The sequence below is a fragment of the Pan troglodytes genome, chromosome 11, assembly GCF_028858775.2.
Source record: "Pan troglodytes isolate AG18354 chromosome 11, NHGRI_mPanTro3-v2.0_pri, whole genome shotgun sequence".
In the NCBI taxonomy this organism is placed as follows: Eukaryota; Metazoa; Chordata; class Mammalia; order Primates; family Hominidae; genus Pan; species Pan troglodytes.
Window position 1 is genome coordinate 56,561,180 of NC_072409.2, and position 17,843 is coordinate 56,579,022.

Here is a 17,843-nt window from a genome sequence, read left to right on the forward strand (position 1 = left end):
AGGATGTGAAATATAACCTGCTTTCCAACTCTTAAGACCCAGAGCTCTGGCTCTTCACCTCAGAAGGCTGCCCTCTGCAAGAGCTCCCTCAAAGTCACTGCCACCCCCACCTCCTCACCCCACCACCCCTGCCCCAGGCACAGCCACCACCCACCCTCTGCTGCTAATTCACCTGTAAACGGTCTCCTGCCTTGCATCTCCACTCAGATTTGTTCTTTCTCTAACATGTTCCACTCCCCTGACAGTCCGCCCGATCCTTCCTGTTACCCTAGCACTGACTTCCTAAATGGAAGTGCGGTGGCTCACAGTTCTGTCCTTCTCTGTTTTTGTCATTCTTTGCAGCCCCTCAGTTGAGCCTTTGGTAGCTTGGTCTCACAATTCTTTGGGTCCTGGCTATGTTTAAGTGGCATTTCTCTACTTCATCCCTGGGTTCAGGGACAGAAATGCTTTTACCATCCCCAGTGCCCCTCTCTGGGGGGAGCAGAGAGGTCACTTTAGTTTTGTTTGGTCTGGTGGAGTAAGGCATGCCCTTCTCTCAGAGAGGGAGCTGTCATGGATCTAAGCCAGTCCCTGTCCTAGGAGTACTTGCAATTTAGACTTGCTCTTTAGTCAAGGAATGTTAAATACTGTAAAGCAATGCCGTAGCTGGAGGGGGAGAATCTTGGAATCCCCTTTCCATGAGCCTGCTATTTGAAGGTGTGGTGGGATCCCTTGGAAGTGTGGGCCCCTTGTACTCTGGATCTAATCCCTAGAGTCACCAAAGGGCCAATGTAATGATTCTCAAATAAATCTGTGATCAGTCCCCTCATACCTTGAACTTGGGCAGGCTGCTAATTTTTATCAGAGCAATACACCCTGTAGATACCACCTCCCTGAACTCTAAACTGAGCAGAGCTCTAAACCATCAAAGAATCAGGCTATATAGACTTCCACCTTAAATGGGTGTAGATTCAACAAGATTCCCAAAGTCACGTGACTTGCCTCGCTAACCAAGGTTCTTCCTCAGTGGGGAAACTACTTGGGGCTTTTTTCCTTCTCCTTTTCACCTACCTGAATTATTACATTTATTTATAATTAACATATATTGCATGTAATATTAAAAAAAATAAAACTTAGAAAGACTTGGTGGTGGGTGCTGCTGAATTAGGTATCAGAACCCCAGTTAGGTGGGTGTCCTGTGGAGTTTCTGATGAATCAAAAGCCATTGTTGGGCACTTTAAAAACATGGATGCCTTGAGCCCTGGGCAGCCCCAAGGCTGTGACTACCGAGGGCACCCACAGAGGATTAGAACTGGGGCACTGGAACGAGAGGACCATCAGAAGCAAGGCCTGGATGCTCAAATTCCCACCACAGTCATAAAACTTAAGAGCATCTAAGTCGCAAGCAGCTTTTAGTTTCTTTCTTAAGAATCCAACTAATCTTGTGTTCCACCTTGTAGCCTTCTATAAAGTGTGACCATTCACTTGGTTGATGATTAATGATTCAGCTAGTAATTATTAAATAGAAAGGAACCAGAAATAAGAATCATAAATTTAAACACAACATTTCATGTTCTTAATGCTAAACTTGAAGGTAAAACACTAGGAAGGTAGAAAAAGCAATGTTGCTATTTGTTTTGTTCTTTTAAAGAATGAAGAAGTCAGATTTCCTGGTCCTTGTGTAGGCTCTGTTCCTCACAGGGTTTCTCAAACTTTTCTGCCAAAGTCCCTTTGATATTAGAGGCAGGAGGGTAAACTTGAACCCCAGCACTCTGGGGGCTTGCCATGAAGGGCCATTAGCAAGGACCAATTATTTCTTTTTTTTTTTTTTTAAAGAAAAGACATGTTTAATTAAATAATAGGTTACTTCATCTTCATTATTTGCATTATATAAAAATAGGATTTTTTATTAATAGCAAAATAGCAGATTCTTTTTGTGGCCTTAAGTTTTAGCTCTAAAATGATGCAAACTTTGTATTTTATAACGTATATTTTATACAACTTAATATAAAAATGATGTTTTAAACCATCTGCCATCAAAAAACCTCTGTGGCCCTCAGAGAGGCTTCTTATATATCCGGGGACACCCTCAGCATGCAGCTACTACAGTGTAGCCTGGGGCACTTGCACCCAGGTGAGAGATGCTACAGAGTGTGTTGGTTTGTTAAACTAGCTGCCACTGTCCCAGGTTGTATCTTTAATAACTACCATTTAGTGAGCACTACTATGTGCCAGACTCTACGCCAAATACTTTTATATGCTTATGCCATTTAAATTCTCACAACCACCTGCCTAAGACCACACAACTGTAAGGTGGCAGAGTGGGGATTCAAACACCTGTCTGCTTGGTTTCAAAGCCAACTGTGACCCCCTGCTGACTCTTAGAGGCCAAGGCTGAAGCCCCTGGCTGAGTGAGTGGTGGTGACCTGGGGAAAGGACTGTTGTGGTGCAACTGGAAAGAGTGTGGGGGGTGTTTCGAAGGTAGTGCCTTATCTCAATTGATTGTTCACAGTCAGTTACAGATCAAACTCCTTGTTCTGCTCCTTCCCCCTTCTCACTACTGCACTTGACCAGTCTTTAAAAAAAAATACATACAATGCAGGTCTAATATGAGAAGGGTCAGAAAAGCTAGGCTTAGGTCTAGCTCTGCCTTTGACTAGCTATATGTTCTTCAGGGAGGCCCTCAGCCCTGTCTATAAATGGGACTATAAAGGTCTGTGAAAGGGGCAATGGAAAAAAGAGGAATGTTGAGCCACATCTCAGGCTCCTTTCTTGCTCCACTGCTTATCAGCTGTGTCATCTTAGGCACATCACTACGACTTTAAGTCTGTTTCCTCACGTCTAAAATGTGAAGAACAATACCCACCTCACAGGGCTGCTGTGGGGATGAAAAATAATACACATGAAACACCTGAAACAGAGTTTACCTATAGTAGTTGTGCAATAAATGCTTCCCAATAGTAGTTATCCTTGTAATAGTGGTATTAGCGATACTACTAAAGTATTATTATATAAAGTAGTATTAGCAATACTACTGAAGTGTTCATATTTTAAAATTATGATTATTAAAGTGAGAAAAATGTATGAAAGGAATACTACAAATCAAGGTAATCCATTAAAAATAAGGAACTGGAGGCTAGGCATGGTGGCCCACACCTGTAATCCCAGCACTTTGGGAGGCCAAGGTGGGTGGATCACCTGAGGTCAGGAGTTCGTGGCCAGCCTGACCAACATGGAGAAACCCCATCTCTACTAAAAACACACAAAATTAGCCAGGTGTGGTGGTGGGCGCCTGTAGTCCCAGCTACTTAGGAGGCCGAGGCAGGAGAATGGCATGAACCTGGGAGGCGGAGCTTGCAGTGAGTGGAGATTTTGTCACTGCACTCCAGCCTGGGTGACAGAGTGAGGCTCCATCTAAAATAAAAAAAAAAAAAATAGATGGAGGAGGCCCACCTTAATGTACACCAAAATAGTTCTGCTGGTTGAAGGCCTGGAGTTCCCTGCAACGGGTGGGGAAGGGGATTAGCCTGGGGAAATAATGCCTGGGGCAAGTTGAAGCAGAGTTAGGGAAGATCCAAGTCCCTCTGCTGAGGGACAGTTTGGAGGACAGAGCCTGACCCTCCATGAAGAGAGACTCTCAAGGTCTCTTTTAGCTTTAACATTGGCTAAGTGTGATTCTATGACTCAACCAGTCTGCCCTAATTCCTCAGTGTGGGCAGGACATGAAAGACAACCCACCAGTATCTCAGTGAGTTTGTGTGGCCCCCACCTTGGCAGCCACACACAGACACTTCCCAGAGTCTCAGTGATGACGATTCTCTCTAAAGGGAACCCAAGCCTTAACCAAAGACCACCTCTCCATCTTCCTGCTGGGGCCTTGCAGGTCAGCCTAGAGGGAGTTTTCCAGAGCAGGTGGCTTCCTGAGTGGCCAAGATCATGTGGGCAGGATAGGTTCTCTTCTCACTGGGCCTTTCCCCCCTAAGCTGGTGTCCCAGGCACCTCTCTCAGTTTGGAAATCAGATTCTTTATGGTTTATTTTTGACACCAGATCATCGCTGCCCAAGTTTCATCAATTTGTCACTGTTTTTATTGTCAGCAATTGCCCATAACTGGAGCACATTTAAAATGTCATTGATCTTGGTATTACAGTGTCATAATCTGACAGTAATAGTTATAGTCAGCACAGGAAGCCCAGGCCCTGAGATTGATGGCGCACAGCACACCAATTATATTCTGTCCATCTAAGTGATAAAAGAGTATGTAGGAGGCATTCAATAGATAAATTAGATATCACTCCCAATTATGTCCTTTATTTTATGGAGTCATATGTTCCCCTTAGAACTTTTTTTCTTCATTTGGCTTGTAAAGGGGAATTACTTGACCCCCCTAAAGACTGGGACTGCCTCCCCTGCCTGTCGCAACTTGGGTTCTACCGTGATCCCTTCTGACTCGCTCATAGTCTTTCACCTGGGCTTTCTCTGGGACTCACCTAGGAGTTCCCCAGTGTGGTAGGTCCACAGGTGTAAAGGGAAGGAGGCAGAGGTGCTTCACCATTTGGGAAGGAGTTGGGTCAGGCCTTTGGGAAGGACTAGGAAGTCTGGCAATGCCTTTAATGTGACACTGCCCAAATAAATGAGACCGGGAGAGGGGCTGGAAAATGGGTAAAAATTCTCCAGTCCAGACAACAGAGACTTCAAATTAGGACAACGAGTAATTGGCTATGACTGGGGAGGAAGAGGATGGTAAAAAGGTTTTCAGTCCTTAAGAAGTGAATTCATCCACCCCTCTACTTCCACTCCAGACTGGGTGGGGCCAATTCAAGCCCTTCCTCAGAAGAACTCCCGGAATCTTCTACATCCCCATTCTGATCCATATCAGATGACTTCCTCAGCTCAAGTCCTAGCTCTGCCACTGTGGTAGGGACATAATGCCAGCTTTCCTGGGGGAGGCAGAGGGCTCCTGCTTGAGAAAAAGCCCAAAGAATGGTTCATTTCCAAGAAGAGAGCTCACCTGAGGCAGGGAAGTGCTTGGCCAAGGAATAGAGGTACAGTGAAGGCATAACTTTATTGGAGACCTGGTTTATAAGCATCTTAAACTCTGAGGACAGCCTTGACCTGGTCCAGATCCCTGTTTCCCCATCCCCCAAAGCCAGCAGGAAACATGGCAGAGGCCGAGACACCAAGTAGTAAACAGTGATCTAGGTCCATTGATCGAGCTTTCAAAGAGAAAGTGTCCATGGGTTGGGCTGCTCCCCATTGCCCTGTTGCCATCTCAATGTTATAAATAATTCTGGCACTAAGTGCCCTGTCACACCTAGTGGAAGTAGTTCTTATAGAGTGAAACCTGAGAATATGGGTCATGGGAGGAGGGGTGACTGGGGGCAGGGGTAGAGATGGGGAGCGATCACCCCAAGGCTCCTCAACTACACCCCTAGGCTGGCGATAGATGAATTTCTGGAGCAGAGGATGGCATTTCAAGTGAAATGATTATAGGAAATGAGTATGATTTAAACAACGTCTTGGCTGATAAGCACCAGCCAGCTGGGGGGAGATGGCAGGCTAGAAGTGGAGGAATCAAAAGCCCAGAGGCCCCCAGTGTTAAGTAGCTGTCTGAAGCTCCACTCAAACACATGCACCAGCTTTGGTCTCAACATGTTTTTAAGAGCTGGTTATGATTTCCTTAAGGGTGACTCAGATTAAGACTAGAGTGGACCCCCCAGCTAAGCGCCTTCAATAACTGTCCATCACATCCTCTTTAGAAACAGCAGCCTCTTCCCCTTGGCTCAGGGACCCTGTAACTGGGGAGGGCTGTGAAGCTGCATGGCTTGTCAGCCTGTTCCCAGGCAGCACGGGGCCTGTCTGTCCTTTGCCTGGGGTCCTGCCCCAGATCCCAGGAACAGAGATTGAGCCCCACCCACAGAGAGCTCTCAGTCTTCAAGAAGAGAGAAAACATACAACCTAGAAAAGAAGAGAGGAAGCAAAGAGAGCAAAAGGATGGAAGCCAAGGAAGAGGAAACTGCCACCAAATCCAGAATTTGGGCCTTTCTCACCACAGGCACTGCTGCCATCCTGGTCCAAGCCACACATTTCTCACTTGGATTAGTGCAATGACCTTTCAACAAGTCTCCCTGCATCTTCCCTTGGCCCCCTGTGATCTATTCTCAACACAAAAGACAAAAAGACTATTTAAAAACTGAAGTCCAGGCCAGGTGCAGTGGCTCACAACTGTAATCCCAGCACTTTGGGAGGCCAAAGTGGGTGGATCATGGGGTGAGGAGTTCAAGACCAGCCTGGCCAAGATGGTGAAACTCCTGTCTCCACTAAAACTACAAAAATTAGCTGGGCATGGTGGCAGGTGCCTGTAATCCCAGCTACTTGGGAGGCTGAGGCATAAGAATCACTTGAACCTGGGTGGCAGAAGTTGTAGTGAGTCAAGATTGTGCCACTGCACTCTAGCTTGGTTGACAGGGTGAGACTGTCTCTCAAAACAAAACAAGACCCTGAAGTCCAATCATGTCTTTCCTCTCTACTTCACTCTGAGTAAAAAGCAAAGTCCTTAAGTTGACTTACGAGGCCGAACATCATCTGTTTCCTCCTTACCTCTCTGATGCCATCTCCTCCCACTCTTGCTCACTCCCACAGACTTGCCAGGCATGTTCCTGCCTCAGGGCCTTAGCACCAGCCACTCCCTCTACTTGGAATACTCTTGCCAAGATGTCTATGGGGCTTACTTCCTCTCTCACCTCTAAGTCTTTGTTCAAATACCATATTCTCAGTGAGATTTCCTTGACAACCATATTAAAAACCTCAGATTTCCCCTCCATGCTGATCTTTCTGTATGTGATCTATTCCTTTTCTGTAACAATTATCATTTTCTAATATATGATATAATTTACTTATTTAGTAAGAATATTGTTCATTATCTTTCTCTCTCTGCTAGAATGTGAACTCCACACAGGCGGGGGTTCTTTCTCTGTTTTGATTACCAATGTATTCTAAGAACTTGGAATAGTGCTCAATAATAATTGCTAGTGTGTAAATGCAAAGGATGAGGTTCACCGGGGGGGGGGGGAGTTGGAGAAGAGAACAGAAGGGAGGCCATCCCAGGCTTGGGGTGAACTTGTGCCTTATCTCACAACAGGCCATGTGTGAGGATCTGAGAGTCAGAGTGTTGGGCACAAGTTCAAGAGTCGGGCTAGGGCATCACCCAAAATGGAGAGATTCAGTTAACAAAGAGACTAGGCTGGATTTACCTCCGGAATCTGGTGGAGGACTTGGCTTTTTGTTGGGATTTTACCATCTTCATGACCAAAGCATACTTGGGGATAATAATGTCAAAGGGATGTGCAGGGCAAGAATGAGGTGGTTGGGAATGGAGGCAGACTGGGAATTCAGGTGGGGGAGGGTAGCTGAAAGAACAGGCATGTGTCTTCTAAGTCTGGAAAAAAGATTGAGGTGGAATTAGAGGGCCTGAAGGAAAATTGTGTATGCAAGTGGGAGGAAGAGCCTGGGTCACTGGAAGCTATCATCTCCAAGAGCATGTTCCATCTCCACTGAGGGCAGAATCAAAAGCCATGGGCTGCACCTAAAGTCGAAGGAACTAGAGTGAGACATCAAGAAAGGCCTCCCAATAATGTGACAGTTGATGGAGGGGAAGCACTGGGCCTTGTTCTCTGGAAAACTTGAGCAGGACCTAACTGTGTGCATACCTGAGCCAGGCTAACCCAGAGGGCACTGTGAGGTTCTGGGGTGGGAGTGTGGTACTAGAGCCCTGGAGAGGGTTACTGCCTCTGCCTGACTCCCAACTCCATCCTCTCACCTGTGAGGCTTCTGAGCTTCTAAGCATGCAGAAATGTCCTCTCTCCTGACCTCAAGTTTCTGCATCTTTTCAGAGTGGAAACTGAGAGTATTTAGTATTCCAAGGCCCCACCAGTCCAGGGGCCAAAACATGTGTACTACCTCTCCTCAGAATATCAGTGCTCAACTCAGTTTTCTGATGGCCTCAGGGTACAAGCCAGGAGAAACAGAAAATACCTTCGGAGGTTATACAATTCAGTGGTTACTGCAGTTATAATGGAGTGAGGACATGGGCGGCCTGGGATTTCTGAGGTTCCGGGGAGACTTACTTGTCACTGTATAACTTTTGGTGCCTTTTGAGTTTTGAACCATGTACATGTATTTCCTATTCAAAAAACATAAAACAATTAAAATCAGAGGAAAGCAACAACAATAATAACAACAAAGAATAGGTCTAGGGAAGTGGGAACTTGATGCCTCCAATTGCTACCCTGAAGGCAATGACCTGCCTCCTCTTGCCCATGTGTACCCTCCTCCACATCTGGCATCTCCATTCTCTAGAGGCTCAGAGAGGGGTGTGGCTGGCCTGATGTCACCCAGCATTTAAGACTAGCAAAATTCTGGGGCTTAGCTGTCCAGACTCTCAGTGTTGTCTTTCTTTTCTGATCCTCAATGACCCCGTCTACTCATTGACCTCTCCATGTTTTTGGCAGAACTTTGCATATGCTACAAATCAACCTTCAATGGGTTATTTTTAAAACTGTGTGGTCTTAAATGCCATCTTTTCCAGGAAGTAATCTCTTTTCACAAAGAGAAAGAGATGACAGCTCTCCTCTCCCCCTGGTGTGGTGTCTGATGGTTCATTATCTCCCTTCCTGCCTCCCTCCTCCCTACCACCCTCTACCACTAAAGTGGCTCTCCACTGAAACTTGGCCCTGTCTCTGATGAGATATGTGACCTTGAGCAAGTCATTTAATCTTTCTGTTTGTCTGTTTCTTCATCTAAAATTGAGGCTCCTGACCTTCCTCCCATGGCTCTTCACTTATGCATTTGTACAGCAAGCATGTATTCTGTGCCTGGTGCTGAACCTGGCACTGAGGATCACACAAGACAATGTATGTGAAGTTAACACAGAGACACAGAGAGTTACCGTCAAGGCCTCCTTCCTTGGATGCTGTTCTGTGCTGGGTGCTCCAACCCCCTCATCTGGCATGCCCTTGGAGGAACTGCTTCACAGTCTACTCCAAACCTCTCAACTTCTAGCATTGCTCCTGGGCTGAAGCCGATATCCTGCTCTGCATGAAGGGTCAGGGGGTGTAGAAACAGCCTATTTCCCAGGCTTTTTCATTTGGTTAGATTCTTAGGCACCACTTTGCCTACAAGAAGGAATAATGCTGAAATCTGTCTGTTGGTCTTTAGTCTGGAATTTTCAGTGTCCACCTCTCTTGCCCTCTGTGGCCCTTTCCCTGGGTGTTGGGCTGGAACAAGGGGTAGGAAATGGATTCTATTCATGTCCTTGCTCTGCTCATTCCTCTCCTTTCCTGAATCCCATGCATCCATGGAGATTTGTACAGTGGCTAAGATTCTGGGATTGGAAACTCACATTTGTCTCCCTCCAAATGTAAGCTGGGCTGTGGAGGAAAGATGGTCCCTTCTTTAAAATGAACACCACCATCTCAGAGTATTCAGGAGCTTGCTTCAGGCAGAGGAGGCAAAGCTGCCTTCCAGAGCTCTTGGCAGGAAGCTGTCCCCACTCCCTGTCTGATCACCGAGGATTGGGTGAGCGTCACTGGGAGGGAGGGGTGTTTGTAGAAAAAACGTGCTGCTTCAGCCCTGGTCATTGCTGATGGACCATGGCAGCAAGGAAGGTCAAGTCCAGACTAAGGAGGTACTTCTGGTTGTCAGGGACTGGGTTTAAGGTGAGAGGTTGGTTGGAACTACACAGACATGGTCTTCCCAGAGCAAGGAGGAAGGATGAGATGATCTGGGAGTTGTGAAGGACTCAGGGTTTCCATGATGTTGCAGAGCTGGCAGTGACTGGGAGGATGCCAGGCAGATGTCAGTTCACCCATGTCTAGAGCAGAAATCCCATGGTCAGAGACCAGGTATCTGGAACCCCAACATTCCCAGCATAATGCCTCGCACAAGGCTAACTGGAGACTGAGGAAGACAAGCCCTTCCCTGGAAGATGGTGCCAACACTGCTCACAGAAGGACAGCTACTTTAAAGCCCCAGCAAGAAAATGGTCACAGACTGTGGGACCTGGAAGTACTTCTTCATGTCCAGCCTCAATCCTCCTTACCACAGCTCGATTGGATCTCAGTGCAACCTGTGGGATTTGTCCATGCCCAGAGGATAAACCCAGCAAGGAATATGGACTTTGCCTACCCTGTTGGCTGTGGGAGATAGATAAAGTTGGCCAAACTGTCAAGTACCTGTCTCTACACCTGGGGAGTCCCCAGGAAAGTGGAGAGGGAAGATCTTCCAGGGAACAGCCACCCTCCATGAGGAGATAAGCAGAACAGCAGAGATCAAGGAAGGTTCAGTGGCCAGGAGAGGTAGGGCTCAGGGAGTCCCTCCTGGCTGGGGGTGAGGGAGCTTCCTGGATGCTCAGCCCCTCCAAGCCCCTGAGGAAAGACTGTAGCTTCTGGAGGGCAGGAGCTGATCCTGCATCATCTGGGCAGACCAGTGCCCAGCACACAGCAGATGCTCAAAACACATGGGTTGAATGAATGTGCCTGGGGTCAAGAGCCTGTCCAGCCAGCAGGTGGAGTGGGTCTTTGGAGAAGGGATTCCCCTCTCTGGGCCTCCATTTCTTCATTTGTAGAATGAGGGGCTGCAGTAGATTGTCTCTAAGGTTTTGTCGGCCCCTGAGTATCTGTGGTTTCCTGTTTCCCTGCTCTCTCATCAATTCCTTGCCAATTCTCCTTCCCTCTACAGCTTCTCTTTTCCTTTCTCTTTAAGTCTTTTTCTTCCACTAACCCCCAATCTCTGCACCCCTATTTTCAGTCTCTCCCCTCCCCAGACAATTTCTCTGGCTTTCCCCTTTACAGGTATTTCTTCCTCTCTGCTTCAGGTAACTGCCCCCATCACTACCCTTCCCTGATGCCTTCAATGTTCTGCGACCCCTGCCCCCCAAAAGCCGCCCATTCTAGTGCCCCTTTCATCCACCTTAGATCCCAGAGGCGGGAAATTGGAAGAAAAGGAGGAGGGTCCTAAAGCAGCCTCTCCCCTGCCCCTGCAGTGGCCCCACCGCGATGTCCTCGTCCCCCCGCCCCGCCCCCCTCCCCACCATGCCTCTCCCTCAGCAGCCGGTGCCACACTGAGCCCTCGCCCCACGCTAATGCGATCTGGAGAGACCCGGGCGGGGAGGGCGGCGGGCAGTCTGGCCCAGCGTCCCGGCGGAGCTGATGGATGGTCCCCTGACGGTAATCGCAGAATGAGGACGCGCCTGTGAGGCTCTTGCCCGAGGCCCCACTGTTTGGCGAGCCCGGGAGTCCCTCCCTCCGCAGCGTCTGCCTTCCGGGGGCGCTCTCAACTCACTCGGCTTTGCGGGAGGCTCAAAGCCTCAGGTTAGGGCAGAGGTGCGGGCTTCCTCTGCTCTCTCTCTCCCAAGACACTGGTTTCTGTTTGGGAACAGATCCCTTCTTGGATCCACGCTGCTTCTGTGATTCTGAACAAGCCACCCATCTCCTGGAGTCTCAGTTCTCCCTTCTGTATAATGGCCTTTAAAGCCTGGTGGAGTGTTGGGGGCACGGGAGATAATACTGAGGAAAATCACGCTCTCTCTTAAGTAGAAACCGAATTTCACTTTTAGTTTACAATGCTCAGAATAATCTGGGCCAAATGTGCGAAGCCAAGTAAGAGCTGAGTGGCTACTCACACACAGAATATATGTTTATACACATACACATAATGTTTTTAGCATGCCAGGACTGCTTAGACGTCTTTAAAGAGAACACTAGCCCAGGTCCTTCTCCAGGGAGGCGGCTGTCTCCAGCAGGACTTTTTCTCCCCTCTACTGAGGCCACCTACCTGTCTTAAGCCCCCAGACCCCATCCGTTCTGGGGTTCCCCTGCAATCCAGAGCCAGGCTGAGGTGGTATGCGGGAAGATCTCCCTTTGGAAAATGTTTCTGGATAATTTCCCAACTCCTTGACCATGTTCTCCCCACCTCACCCACATTCAGATAACACAGGTTCTAAGGCTCCTTCACTCCTCCACCCCCGGGGGATACTCCTTGGGCCTGGCCCTGTGGAGGGGCTGGGAGGTGGGATCCAGAACCAATTGCAATTCTGAACGCACACTCAGCCACCTCCTCACTCCCTTTTAACCTTTCCCTCTCGTCAGAAGCCAAATTGAGATAGTCTTGAGTTTTGATTTAATTCCCGAAATGGAGTCATAATCTGCTTAGTGTCCTTTCTCCCGAGTCCTAGATACTGAAGTGTGTGTGTCTGTCAGGGGGAGCTTAAAGAGCAGCTCTGTGACCTTTGGAGGACCCTGACACTCACTCACCTCCCAAACACCACCAAAGAGCAGGAGACGCCATGGCACTGAGTTGCTGGGTAGTATGATGATGGTACTGACAACTCACATTTACTAGGCACTTACCACATGCCAGTACTGAGACAGGCACTATACATGCATTTCTCACTTAATTCTCACAACTACCTTTCAGGTAGGTACCATTCATATCCCGAATTTACAGATGAAGAAACTGAGGCTTAGCAAGGTTAAGCAGTTTATGTTCCATCCTGCAGTGATTACAGAGGGTCTTCCACTTATGATGTTTGACTTACAATTTCTCAGCTTTATGATGATGCCAAAGTGATATGCATTCATTAGATACTGTACTTCTAATACTTATACAACAACCACTCTGTTTTTCACTTTCAGTACAGTATATTATAACATGTTGAATCTCATGTTGAATACATGAGACGAATAAATATCTCATGTTGAATACATGAGATATTCAACACTTTATTATAAAATAGGCTTTGTGCTAGATGATCTTGCCGAACTGTAGGCTGATGAACGTGTCCTGAGCACTTTAAGGTAAGCGAGGCTGAACTATGATGTTTGGTGGGTTAGGTGTATGAAATGCATATCCACCTTACAATATTTTCAGCTTACTACAGCTTTATCGGGACACAGCCTCATCGTAAGTCAAGGAGAGTCTATTATTAAGTGGCAGAGCCCAAATTTGAAACTGCACAGTCAGACTGCGGAGGCTGTGCTCTTAACCACTTAGTGGTGACACCTGGCAGGGTATTTAACTTCTACACACCCTGTTCCCTCATTTGCAAAACACAGATAAGTAAGGATGATAAGATATTCCCTTCAAAGAATTATGTTGATTAATTGAGCTAAGGCATTCACCATACTCACAGTAAGCATTCAGTAGTTTAGGTGCCCTACACACTGCAGCAGGGTTGAGGAAGGGAAAGGGTACAATCCAATGGGCTATTATTCATTGTTACTGTTAATAATAATCGTTATCATGCATTGAGAGCCAGCTGAGCATAGGTCTCCCTACAAGGTAAAAATTATGTCTGTTTTACAGATGAAGAGACTGAGTTTCACATAAATTAGGTAAATTACCTAAAGCCATCCAGTTAATAAGTGACAGAACAGAGCTCTTGTTCAAACACTGGGCCCTTGACTCCAAAGCCTGCAGTTCCCAGCACCCCCAGGGTCACCAAAACCTGGCCTCTCCTGGGGCAGGTCAGGGCTGAGGCCAACAAGCCTAAGTCACACCCTTTACCACCAGGGACCTGATTTTCTCCAGGTGAGCAATGTTTTCTTAAAAGAACAGGAGGACACTAAATAATTAACTAAGACAGTTTCTCCCTCCCTGAAGCCAACGTAGAACCTCCCCCCTACAGCCAACCCCCACTTTCCTAACTCCTGTTTCCTCTGTGCTCAAGTTTGTGGCCATTAAATAGAAGAGGAGAAAGTTTGAACCAGACATGAAATATTTATCAGTTAATTACAATATGCAGATTCTGTTCCTAGAGGTGATTTATCTTTTTGGAAATATAGGAAAAGATCCTGGAAACTTGTATCCTAATTGCTTGGCCTATTATTGTAGCAACCAGGTAGAAACTCCATTTACTATGTAACTACAAATTTTCCCACTACTGGAGGTATCTGCCTCTGCTTCTATCACTGGTGGTCTGGGGAAAATATGCTTTTCTGATAAGAGATGAGCCTCTTAGAGGTCAATTTGTCGATTCCTCTGTCTCCTCTTTGGGTGGCCCCTTTGTAAATTCTAATAGCTATAGGAAATGAAAAGGGTGAGAGTCTCTGAAATTCTGGGATCTCAAGAGAAGCTAATTCTAAGTGAAAACCTCCCCAACTGAAGCAGTGCCACTGGTGAGGGGATGTCCAAGGTTGAGAAGCAGCTCTCAGCTGAGCATCCCTCCCCTCCCTTGCTCTGGCAGAAGGGTCAGCCCTCCCCTTATCTCTTGTATTATTTCCTAGGGCCTGCATCTCAATCTCTGGCTACACATTAGCAACCTGGGGAGTCTTAAAAATCCAGATGCCCAGGCCCTACTACAGGCCAACTAAATTGGAATCCCTGGAGGTGGGACCCAGGCATCAGTATTTTAAAAAAACTTGTGGCTGGGCATGGTGGCTCACACCTGTAATCCCAGCACATTGGGAGGCCGAGGCGGGTGGATTACCTGAGGTGAGGAGTTTGAGACCAGCCTGGCAAACATGGTGAAACCCCGTCTCTATTAAAAATACAAAAATTAGCTGGGCATGGTGGCAAGCACCTGTAATCCCAGCTACTCGGGAGGCAGAGGCAGGGATAATTGCTTGAACCCAGGAGGCAGTGGTTGTAGTGAGCCGAGATGTGCCACTGCACTCTAGCCTGGGCGACAAGAGCAAGACACCATCTCAAAAACAAAAATGAACAAACAAAAAAACTCGCTGGGGGTTCCAATGTGCAGTGAAAGTTGAGACCCTCTAGAGCTAATAGAAGAGTATCACTTACTGGTAAATGGGCCCTGCTTATCTGCAAGACTGTGTAATTTTTATCCCTCCCTCTCCGGTGCTGGAGGAGGCAATTCCTTCACTTTTTAGAATCTGAAGATCATCTCTCTTTCTTCACAAGAAGCTTGTAACACAATAACTACCACTTATCAAGCCCCTGCTGAATGCTTGGATCTATGCAAATAAAATTCAATCTGATCTACAAAACAACTCTATAAGGTCAGTGGGTATGTCTATTTTATGGATGGCTCAGAGAGGTTAAGTAATTTGCCCAAGTTTGTACAACTAGCGAGTGTCAGATCAGGGACTTGAATCACAAACCCATGCTTTTAACCCCTCTGGTACACTGCCTCTCACTTTCTCAAGGCCAGAAGGGAAGGACTTCAGGTCCACCATATGAAGTGCCTACGGAATGTCTTGGGGAAGGAAAGAAGAGAGAAGCAAGGAGAAGTATAGGGAAGCAGTCAAGGGCTACACATGCATAGGGCATGGAGGACAGAATGGTGGCTGGGAAAGACTGAAGAGGGTTTGTAGGGCTAAGAGGAGGTACCTGAAGGAGGGTGTGGTAAGCCAACACGTGCATGGGAAGGGGGCAGTGGCTATGGAGATAGCTGGGGAGTGGGGGAACGGGGTCCAGGAGTGGGCGCCGGCAGTTGGAACATCCAGAACAGTGAGCAGTGCCCATCGTGGACTGGGTGGTTGGGGAGTGGGAGGGACCTCGTGTCAGAGGAGGGGTCTTTGTGAGCATGAAGCAGTGAGGAATGCTCCGCCACGAATACTAAGGGCAAGAAGAGAAAGGGCCAGAGGGGGCTGGGTGATGTTTAGCTGCTGGGGTGATTAATGGGGGTGAATGGAGGGTGAAACTCAAGCCCTTGCAACGAAGATGGTGGGGCATGGTTGTCCAAGAACAACAGTGCACTGTTTCATGGAGAAAGACAATGTCCAGGGGAGGGGTGGCTGAGAAGGACGCTAGGCACAGTTGCTCCTTCCCTTTTTTCCCAAGTTCTCTTTATTTACCACCAAACAGTAAATTAAACTATATTAGCCAGTTCCAGGGGACCCTCTGAATGGGCTTCCTACATGCCTCCTGGCTTGGAAGAGACCAAGGAATGTTGGCATGGCTTGGAGAAAGGGTGAGTGAGGTCTGGGCTGAAAGTTGAGAGGACTCCATGGACCACCCCCCTCATGGGGCACAAAATGGTGATGTGCTGGCAAGAGCCACTGGCTCCCTCTGGACCAGACAGGCACTGAGAGATACATGGCTGTTGGGACCTCAGGTGTCCTGTAGAAAGTGGTAGTGTTCTTAGAGCAGTTTTTAGAGCAGCCCCTTGGCCTCAGGGAGGGACACAGGGCTCCTTTTCTGTGAGAGAGAGAGAGAGTTGGGGGAACAAGGAGAGAGAGCTTCCCATGGCTCTGGTTTCAGGGTGTTGACCTGGGTTTGAAGAATGGAGATAAACCTTGTGGGAAATAACAGGTTTAAGCCACTCTCCCCTCATTTCCTACTTCTGTCTCTTCCTCTAGGTACAGCTGTTGGGAGCTGCCTCTCCCACCCTCAATCTCCCTGTCTGTGGTTCCAGAGGGAAGAAGAGGGGGAAAAAAAGGATGAAGAGAATTGTTTCAGTGCTGGGGGAGGTGAGCTTATAGCAGGGATTTAGATGGGAATTACCTCATGGGATAGGAGCAGTTTTCTCCCTCTCCAGGCCTCTCACAGATGTGAAACAACTGGCAGATCTGACTTTCCCACCCCTAACCATCGGAGGGGATGATGTGTCTTGAAACCTGTGCTTCTCGATTGAGAGGCTGGTGGGGGAAGAGAGGTCAGGAAAAGGGGCCAGATGTGTGTGTGTTCAGGGGTCCCCAGAGAGTTGAGGGAGACTAGCATCTCCTTAGGGTAAGGAAGGCAAAATGCCCATTCCTGATCCCAGATTGCTTGGATACTGTGCCTGGGAGTCCTCCCACCTTGCCTTAATTCCTGTCTCCACACACAGCTTGGCCAAGTTTCTTCCCCTGTTGGAGTCTCACTCCCAATCCCCTACTCTATCTCTCCAGGAGCCTACAAAGCACTTTGAAATCCGAAGTTTGTGGGAGGTGGCTCTATCGCACAAATACTCTAAGGTGCAACATGACTTGACTGGTAATGAGGCAACCATCCCACCTAGGGCAGAGTTCAAGGACTGCCTTCAATAGGGGCTGGCCTCAGTTTGCCTGTTACAGAAGCCAAGGGCTAACAGAGGCTGCCCTTTGCCTCACAAAGAAGGAGATAAATGGGTCCACTGGAGAGCAATGGTCACAATCAAGTCTTAATGATGAATTAATAATTCATAATTACCCCAGACTTGCAGATAAGCACAAGCCCACTGGAATTATTTCCCAGGGAGGAACACAGTCAGAAAGTGTGAGAAGGGGGCTTCAGTACAGACATTACTTCCAGAGGCCATTAAGTTCATCCCTCTGCTTCCCAACCAGAACCTGGAAGAGATTCATTAGCTTCCTTGGCTGATTCCTCCTAACAGCTACCACCCCCTGAGCTTCTAAACAGTGCCATATTGCCCCTCTGTTCTTCATAAGGCCAGAGGACCATTCCTGCCAAAGTGACCTCAGAGCCTGGACTCTGGATTTCTGGGGTCTGTCTGTTCTCTGCTCCCCATTCTGCTATTTACATATGAGGTCCCCTGTAGGAGGGCCTGGTGCTAGGTGTCCCGGTGAGATGTGGACATCTTTCTGGCTCTTCTCCTTCTCTTATGTAAGTCCTTACATGGTGGGAAAATACCTATCTAATGCTATGTAGAAAGAAAAGCAGGGAGTGCCCCTTCTAGCGTGGATGCCTTTGGTTCCCAGGTCTGGATTTGAGGGGCTGGCTCTATCTCTTAAGAAGACATTTACCTAGCATCGGTAATGGAGATGGGGCCTTAATAGGGCTAGGGAGGCACACCCAACTCCAGACCCAGCTCTCTGCTGTTCCCCTTCCCAGTGCACACAATCCCAATTCCCACTCCAGAAAATTTTTAAAAAACATATCTTAAAAAAAAAAACCTCGAAAAGCCAAGCAGACCCTCAGCTTCAAGGT